At 44.5% G+C, this 10,090-nt stretch overlaps 1 non-coding gene across 1 annotated transcript; it reads left to right on the top strand.

Annotated features, from left to right (window-relative positions):
- The first annotated feature begins 4,906 nt into the window (after window positions 1–4,906).
- Window positions 4,907–4,978, top strand: Trnaq-uug (transfer RNA glutamine (anticodon UUG)). Its single transcript has one exon. It is a non-coding gene; the product is annotated as a tRNA-Gln (tRNA).
- Window positions 4,979–10,090: the final 5,112 nt, after the last annotated feature.

The following is a 10,090-nucleotide window of genomic DNA, read 5'->3' as shown; positions in this document are numbered from 1 at the left end:
GAACAGGAACAGGGACAGGACTTTAAAGCGCGAGGGGGAAAAAAAGTGGCGCGCGAGGGGCGAGTCGGAGCGTTTCCTCGAGGACGACGCGAGCGGCACGAATTAACGCTGGAAAATAAAGGATAGCGCAGGTCACGCCTGGTGGCAAAATGGCCCGTGACTAACGTTCCTCTTATTCCGCTGTCGGCTGCCCCGAGAAGGCGACCTCTCGACACGGAACGGAATTAATCGTCGGGGCATATTGCTCGATCGTTTCACGTGTTACGCGCGTCGTCGATATTATTAACGACAGGATGTTGGACAATTTGTAGCTGGGGCCTATGAAAATTGAAACGGTGGCTGGTCCCCAACGGGGAGTTCCTTGTAAATAATCGTCGATTCGAGCGGGGTCCCGACCGGAAGCGAAATAGAATATTTCTACCCGGAGCTCGGATTAATCGCGCGAACCCGCTGGAATTATTGTTCCATCGCGATTTCCCGCAATGCATCGATTTATACGGGCCCCGGTGCACTCCGCGCGCCGCTGGATTATGTATTCATGGATATTTTAATGAACTATCACCGCAATGGTCGTCCACGGCGTCCCGTTATCGCCCCGAGCTGCGCCGCTTCGATTTAGACGACCGATGATGGATTAAACGGAGACCCGAAATGTCGTTCGCGGCGGAAAGAAAATTGGAAACCGTATTTTTTTGTATGAAGCAGGAATTTTATTTTCCCCGTGCGGTATGTAATTTTGGGTTCGAAATGTGGACGTCACTTTGGGAATTCAATAAAATGTGAGATTGGCAGAGATTTTTGTTCGAGTCTTTTTTGCTAGAGTTCAATCAATCAGTGCCCGAAAGAAGTCTTGGAACTCAGTCACCATTAGCGCGATTTCAGGCTCCAGCTTCATTATTCCTACCTTGCTTCAGGGTCCTCCGTTTGTAATTGAGTCTAGTGGTTCTGTTGGTCTTCTTACATTTCAAACGCTGCTGCTACTGTTTAATTCTTCTCCTGGTATTTGGGCTATTCTGTTCTACGTATTTTTATTAGGAAAAAATTATACTAAATTGTGTATCACTTCCGTGATAAGTGTCTCGGAAGTACGCTCCCACAGAATATGCGAAATATCCGCGATGTCGTGCTTGCACCTGTTCTTATTAGTGATTGATTGAACTTACAAATCAATTTCGGGCGATCCTATCGATTTAACGATAATATTCTGTGGTTGCCATCGGGCATTAGGAAATAAGCAAAACACGATAATCGATGCTCGCATATATACGCGATCGCAGCTCCCAAGATTGCCAATATACGCATCCCGCTAATGCACGCTACGTCAGCCTGGAATTACCCAGGTAGAAATGATCGATCCAATTAAGCAGACGATGTAACGGAAATGTATAATCGTATCTAGAGACGGTTAAAGACAGTCGTGCGTATAATTGGTAACGTACACGGATCGTTCTGCTCCGCGCTTAATACCGAGCAATGATAAAATCTTTAATAAACTGCCTGTTACTCGACGATGAATCTTCGGTTTTAAGTGGCCCCAGACTCCGATGCGCAATAACCTGTCATAAAATATCGTCGTTTAATTCCGCATTCGTTTGCCCGTGGCGAGATTCGCGTGGAATTCACAGATGAATCGTAAAAGATATGACTCAATGACTTATGAACGAAAGGAACTTTAACGTCAAATATCAGACGATAGAAACTTCCATTGATTCGAGGATTTTAATTAAAAAGTGCTACCCTTTAGCATATTTATCAAATTTAGGTGACAGTAACTTGCAAGTTAGAGATAACCTGTAAGCTATCATCACCTGTGCCCCCACTTAACATATCAATTTCCTTCATCAATTTACTCCCGATACCCCGTCAAGCGCACCTCTACCACGTACAAACAATTACTATCATCCCACCACTCTTCCACACTCCCAAGCGCCACAATGCTCATCAACATCAAAGCATCGACCCTCGAACAACACCTCAAGCTCAATCGTTTCCCCCTCGCGCCGCCACAAAGACCGATGTTCCTTTCGAACCGTCTCATCGATCCCGCTCCCGTCGAACAATGCGCAGCGCGCGCGGCGCCTTTTCAAAAATCACTTTAATTGCGCGCCGCGAGATCGTCTAGGTGAAAAGGCCATCCAGAAGCTGGATCCTCGGCTCAAAGGCGCGAGTCCGCTGAATGGAGGGCAGGGGTGGACGTCGTATCGCCGAAATGATCAAAATAATCGAACGCAGACGAAGGAAATGGCGCAGCGTCGCGGCGCAGGCCGTAAAGTGAATCTCATTAGCGATGCCTTGATGCATAGGAGGGCTGAGGAGGGCAGAGTCGCTTTGATGTCGAACGAGCTGCTGCCCCCGAGGGCCGCGTGGCACGCGGCATTATTGTTATCGCGAGACACCGAGGCTGTTTCTAATTATCGGAAAGGAACCGGAAGTCGCAGTCTACCAACCCTCGCGCATAGAAGAACATCAGGGGATGAGGTACAGAGAGAGCCTCTCGGTGGAAAGACAAAGTGGAGGACGTCGGTCCACCTGTTCTTTCGAACCCCTTTAGCGAATGACGAACTGTCACGTATGTGTACTCCCTGGGACGTTTTCATTAATCATATTGACAGTATAGGATGATCGGTGTCAAGTGTGGTATATGTCTCGGGTCCCCTGGACGTGGTTTGTTTGGGTTTCATTGGTATTCCATTCGGTCGTGATGCAGAATGAATCTATTTGGGAGGGGCGACGTTTCGGTGACAATCGAGTCGTGGTTGAGGACTGCGTATGGGGGTTCAGTATTATTTCGATAGTATTGCGTGGACATCGTTATTAATTTGTTCAATGAGGTAAGACTACAGGACTGCCACCACGGTTAGTATTTTCTATTTTATTTCCCACTTCCTTCAGCTTTCAATTTATGATTCATTCTTCATTCTTCATTAAGGGTGCGCGCAGGTCTGGTCATCGTCAGACACATTTGGTGACCAGACCCTTGAAGGTCTAGACACCTTTTTTTCTGATACTTTCTGCACCTTTCTCTGTCTTTCACTTTCTCTTTTTGCTATATCTTATTCCGTCTTTTTTGCTGTATAGTAAAAGGAAATCTTGCAGCGCAGACATTCAGTATGAACCGGTCTGTTGACTCGAAATGTTACGCGCTTGTATCGTTGTCCATTATCGTTAATAAATCAAGAGTACGGTTCACGTATTAGTGCTCTAACACCTATCATCAGATAAGGTTAGATACGATTACTCGGTGTAGTGATAATACTTCAAGTGAAAGTGTAGTGAAAGTAATTAAAGTGGTCAGGAGAGAAGTGCTTCAGAATCAGTCTACTGTAAAATCGATTAATCAAGATCCTACTGCAAGTTCTAGTTGAAGACTTCTCACATGCGTATGTACCCAAATAATTTTCTTCAATTTTCTTGCTTCATATCGTTCAGTCTAACATATTTCATGTATCCAAAAGAGTTCATTTGAAAAACGAAGTATCCCACTTATCAATTACTTTAAATATTCTTATCTGAAACATCTGGAGACCTACATTACTCCCAAGATCTAGATACAAAATAGTCCCAATCCTCGGTTCCCAAAGGAACCCATGAAAAAAGTGTTCCCACCTGTTTGGGTCCGACTGACGTCACCTAATTTCATCCCCACGAGGTAGTCAGTGGCTGCTAATATCTCGGAGCGGTAGTTCGTGTTTAATCGCTTGTTCGGGCGCAGCGCCGCGGAACGATTCGAGCGTGAAGCGACGCGAGGAAAATAAATTCGTGAAGGCCCGCCACGAGCACATGTCACACTGATTGCACATCCGCTTCCGTCGCCGCCGCTAGGTACGAAGACGGCTACAAGCCATTATAAAACCGGCCCCCACGAAAGAAACATAATATTTATTGCCAGCTTCCGTTCAATTAGGGGTTGACACGCCGCCGCGGCGAAAGGGGGAGAGTTTGCGAGCATGCACCCCCTTTTCCATCCCCCTGCCTCGCGCTTTCTCTCCAGCTTGTCGATGCTTTCGAAATCTATGTTCGCTTTTCACCCCACCCCCTTGACAATAGGGTGTTGTGAATTTATATATTGTTCGCCCTCTTCCGATTCGGGACGACACTCGCGAAATGGCTCAAGAGGCTTTCTTCCTTTCACTCTGCTGGGCTGGTGGGGTGGGTCGGAGTGACGAGGATATGGGAAGGGGTTCGCAAATTACCATTATATTCTCTGTTTTCTTCCTTGGTCCGGGGAGATAGTGATGTGTCCGTGGCTCGCAATCGGATTTGATATTTTAATGGTGAAGTGGTGACGATAAGTGTGTGGGTGTGACTGGCGATTGAATTAATGGTCATCGTAAATTAATAGTTATTATGAAGTGGTAAGTTAATGTTTATTTTAATATAATCAGTGAAGCATTACTGTTAGGAAATCGAACAATTATTATTCGTTGTCGAAAATTAAGTGTTATTTGTGGTATGAAATCTGGTGTGTACATTTTACTTAATGGGGGTAACGAAAGTTAAATATAATTGATTAATTAGTTCTGCTTTACTGCGCGTAAACAATTTTCAGAGTTGATGGAAAGTAAATGTTATCATAATTATGCCGAAGGAACAAACTGTTTCTGCGGTAATAATTCAGTATGAAAACAGTTAATATCAGCAGTAAACAACAAAGTTAATAATATACAATACCGTGGATAAATATAATCCCTAACCATAATAAAAATAATACTTTTTTTCTTTAGTTTTAGAGATAGGTCATCGTACGTACTCATTAATGCAAGTAAACATTTATATTATTTTGTATCATTCATTATATATTAACATATTTATATTTATAATTATATACAAGGACAGACACTCAATATTGATTAGCTAGAACCGATTTTCCAAAAATGAAACCTAACAAACTTGAATCTATCACGAAGGTCCCATGGTGTAATGGTTAGCACTCTGGACTTTGAATCCAGCGATCCGAGTTCAAATCTCGGTGGGACCTACCTTTTTTTTCTTACTAATTTTTCGTAAAATAATCGCTCACATTTACAATAAATTATTCTGCTCCCAAAAATACTTTTTAATATTAATATTAATAAAAAATAGTCATTCATAATCGCTCAACAGAAACTTGACAACTATATCGACGAATCATTCTCGTACTGCCTCATACGAACATCTGATACTCATCGAAGAACCGCAATATTGTAATGCATTTTCTGTGTTCGGTTGTTTTTAATGAAAGCCAATGCGCCGACGAACACGATGTCGCGCCTTACGCGTCAGCGATCGACATGACGCGACGACTGATCGTTGCTCTCGAAATCTTCGTGTACGTCGCTTAATCAGTAATTATATAACGCGTAGATCCGTCGCGGCCAAGGCATAATCGCGATAAATTCATTTATTATGCATGTAATTCGATAATCCACGAGAGGCGTACACGAGTGTTATCGCGTTCTTCCACGAAACATACCCGTGTGCGTATGTGTACTGCACACACGAATCGTCTCAAAGAGTTTTACACGGCGGCTTATCTCGAATCGGTGCATCGGTGGCTACCTGTCGTGCGGTTCGCGAATCAAAAATGCATCAAGCCTCCAATTACCTCCTGAATTAAGGGTTACCTTGCCTATGTTGAAACATTGTAACTAATGCACTTCCGATGACAGATTACGACGCGCTCGGCCCGCCATTAAGGATTGATTAAAATTGTACAAATTACCAGTGCGCGATCGCTCAATAATTCAGGCCCCGATGACGCGTCAGCGGTTTTATCGTCAATACATTTCACCCGATAAGAAAGCCCGCAGATTAACTGTAAAATATTATTAATATCGTCGGGGCTCGCTTTGGACATCCGCTCAGACAAATGCTCCCGCGCTTCTGAAATAGGAAAATGAAAATTGATAGAGGCTCATGCATAGATAGCATCTGCAGAGGCAGAACTGGGCAAGAATTACCCATTCATGTGACAAACGTTTCCAATCCCAGAATCTAGCATGCCCGTTCGTCATCGATCATGATCTCGGGGAACGCCAACGCGAATAGTAAAATTACGCAAATTACACGTTCCGCCGCCACTCGTCGCTTCCTCGCGCACGCGAACGCATTATTACCGGGACCGCTTCGCAGCATCGACATTAATCAAACAGCGTCCATCCAATATTTCCGTCAATGCCGTCGCGACCGATACGCCTCTCTTAAATCAGTAACGAAAAACGAGTTTTCACGGCTCCCTCGTTTCGACGCTATCATCCCCGTTATTCTAACCTCTTCGTGAAACAGTCGGCTGAGTTTATGGTAATCCCTGCTCGGTGAATGGACACTGTTAGGTTTTTATCCCATTTCGCGACGACTGCGAAGAGCAGTTTCACTATTTCATAGAGATTCCTCGTCAACAGATTTTTGCGACCATTGAAAATGGGTCACATTACTTTGGAATAGAGTACGGTTATTTTCTCTTTTCTATCCTCTTTCTAGGGTTATTTGATCACTGTAATTATTATATTTTCAAGAATTTCTATGCTTTAAAAATAATTTTATACGGAAGTGTTTCGTTTAGTCGCAAGAACTGCAGGAACGTTGCGCAATGAGCATATTTGAACAAAGCTGTTAGCCGACCTCGCATATTAGTAGAGTACCTACGCTCGTTCGTTACTAAATGCGATATAATGGTCCTCTAGACGTAGAAATACAATAGAAGGTAGAGCGGGGCCAGGATAAATATCCGTAAGGAAGTCAGGGAGTTTGTTTTTAAAGGCAAACACAATGTACTTCCGCGCGCATCGCCGGCCCGCGATTTTCCTCTACTCATTCTTCCCTTCCTGAAACGCGGAGGTGGACTTTAATGGAGCTCGTTTATGCCGCTTCACGCGTTGTTTATTACAGCCGCGTCCCGTCCACCGATAAACATTTTTATACGCCATTCAAATTGAAATGGCAGGATGCATCTTTGATACTCGCTGTATTATTAATCCATCGCAGATTGGATGAGGGACGTTGGTGTTTCCTCTTAATGAGTTCTTTATCACTGATGTATTCTGTCCATTCAATTATTAAATTGCTCTTTAAACGAGTAACATGTCTGCCAATGACCGAAATAATTGATGATAGGTGTTTGGAGCACCTGGACGGGAGTGCTACTGTTCGACAATTTTGACTGCAGGAAGTACCTTTTTAAATCAGTCGCTGTTGATGCTTTTAATATTACAGTTAGAAAAGGAATATTAAACCTCTATTACCGAGGAGTTAGAGGCACAGTGAAAAGGGTACTCTTGACTGCCCTTGGCGCAACGCAACGCTGTCATTATAGGTATTCGTGGGCCGTACAGGAAGGCAGGTAGAAATTTCCGGGCGCTCGAGGGGCTCGTACCTTGCGTCAAATCATCAACTCATTACGCTATTCAACATCAGCGAACTTGAATTCGCTCTTAACTCGACACCTCGTGAAATCACGAAAACGAAATAAAAGAATTGCTGAGAATCTAGTTTTCTGTTATAACACACAAATTCTTATATAAATAATATCACCGAGAACTCTGGCCATCCCCTTCAACTAAACAGCTACTCCATTCAAACTCCAACATAGCATTCTCAGTGACAGACCATTTTCTATTTATTACAGAATACTCAGACTCGTACTCCAGTAGCATTTAGTTAAATAATTCAGATTTCATTAAATCAGTCACCTTGCAAACAGTATCTTCAAAGTTAACCCAGCTTACCCCACAATAATCGCCCCGGAAATCCCGAAATCCGGCAAACCCGAAATCCACAGGTGTTACTCTCGCTCGTCACATCTTCCAAAGGCGCATTAGAACGAATAATCGATTATGATAATCTCTTGAGCGGAATCGTGGTCAAATGAGCCGAGTAAGTGATCGACGTTCGTTAATCCCGGGTCGGTCTCGTGAACCAGATTCCCCAGGGGAGGGAAACGACGTCGGTGACGAAACTGCTCGGTTCGGGGGTGGCAGCAGACTACGACGACATTTTCCTACGATCGTTACCGGAAGTTCATCAAGATGTGACAACGCTACCGTGAAACTCTCGCGCGGTCGTAAAATACTTTCTCAATTTAAATTCGAGCGAGACGATCCCTTGGAAGTTTCCGGTTAACGAGCGGAACCCCGTAACTCGGCCGGACGATAAAATGCCTCGCCCAGCGTAATGACGGAACGTGTAATCGAGAGTCACACGGGCCCATCCTACCGACACTTCGCCCGCGGAATTGCGTCGAGCCCGCGGATAGACGTTCAGACGGTCCAGACGGTATCAAGAACGAGACACTATTCCACTCTCGTGGTCTTGCAATCCTACGGAACCGTTTCCACAGGAAACTCGGTGATCTCTGTGATATCCTACTCTTTTTAGCTTCGACGAGTAGAGTCGATTGAAATTGATGGACGTGGAAACGATTGTAGGAAGGGGGAAATCGTCAAAATGAGAGAACTGGATTGGGGAAGTTTGGGAGAAATGGAGAAATTAAGAGAAGAGTATTTTTGAGAGAGTAAGGAGATGTCTTAGTAAGAGATCGTGCCTGAATTGGAATATAGTTGTGTACTGTCTATAAATATATACATTGACCAGGTAGGTTTAACAAAATCCCCGCAGTTAATCTCCCTATAGAGTAATTTCCTCAGAGTACCTCGGCCTTCAACGAATTATTCGATAAGGGTAAAACTCGATCGGTGAAGAAAGTCAGGCGACGCATCGAGTGTCTGGCAATAACTGTAAACGCGGAGAGTGCGTCTGCCAGTAAAACGCTGGTGTAAAGGTAACACGACGGTAAATTAAGGAGGATTTATGCGCGACATCGGATTTATCGCGCGACGGAGCAGTGGCGTTAACTGATCGACAATGTTGAGAGCAAGCTGCCAAACGTGCGCGTCTTCGCGCGCTTCAGGCGAGTTCCGAAACTCTCTCGGGTGGCATGGCAGTTAAAACGCTCGTCTTATCCGCGAAGATAGTGGGCCCTACCCCACGAATCTTCGTCGATTTGGGAGGAAAGGGAGAGAAGGGGACATTAAGCCGCGACTCGATTGGATAACAAACATTTTATCGCGTTTAATTTCAAGTGCTCACGGTACTCGGCTGAGCGGCATTAAAGTTTAACAGCTTCTTCGGCAATAAATAATATTATGCACGCGCGTGGAGGCCATCCCCTCCGCTCGCGGGGCTCGCGCGCGAGTACGCGCAAGTGGGCAATTAAATAAAATGCGATACCGTTCGAGTTATGACTCGGAATCTTTATGGTTTATGACCACGGCGTATTCCTTAAATCGGAGCATAAAGTAACTTCGACCCTCCTTTAAAAGCTCGTGCCAGCGAGGAAACGATCGCTCCCGGTTTTTCGTTTATCGTGGAATGGGCTTAAAGATGGGGGAGGAAATTGTTGGGATTGATTTTAGCATTGAAAGAAATGTAAACGGTTTCTGGGGTGCTAGTGAAATGTTTAGGACTTGATCGATCGAATGGCTTCGACCAGAAGTAAGCCTCGTTTCCGCGTGCAAAATGTGCGGCATAAAATTCATGTTTCAGATATTTTTACTGCGCGTACCACTCTTGAAATTGTAAGAATTAGTCCCTTTTTCTGGTCTTCAACCATATCTTCTGATTTCTATCACATTTGTGGGGATGTAGCTTAAGGTTCATAGCAACAATGTAGACCTCAACTATTCTTCCCTACCAAAGCATCTATCTCAAACAGTCATACTAACCCTCTCTAAAGCTCTCATAAATTTCCCCAGAAACCAAAGAACGCAGGTTCTCAACTCACCTAAAATTTGCATTCCCGAGCCGTCCGAGCCGACGATAAAACGTAAAGTTTGCATACTTTTAATAGGCAGAGCATCTCAGCCAATTTTCCACTTCGTCGTAAAGCTCCAAAATTCTCGAGATTTATAGCCTCCGCGTCAATTATAATCCGTTTCATTCGAAGGTGCCGCGAGCGTCGAGCCTAACCCTTCGCGATCTCGTGACACACCCTCGAACTTATATCGTAAAAACGATATTAGACCCCCGTCCCCTCTTTTGTCTCGCTTGGGGAGCGCGCGAAGAAGACCCGTCAAGTTTCCCAAGAGCGGGTAGGGTGTTTAAATAAGACGCGAAA

The sequence above is a fragment of the Calliopsis andreniformis genome, chromosome 6 (assembly GCF_051401765.1).
Source record: "Calliopsis andreniformis isolate RMS-2024a chromosome 6, iyCalAndr_principal, whole genome shotgun sequence".
NCBI lineage: Eukaryota > Metazoa > Arthropoda > Insecta > Hymenoptera > Andrenidae > Calliopsis > Calliopsis andreniformis.
The sequence above is the reverse complement of the archived record's forward strand: the minus strand, read 5'-3'. Positions and strand labels throughout refer to the sequence as shown.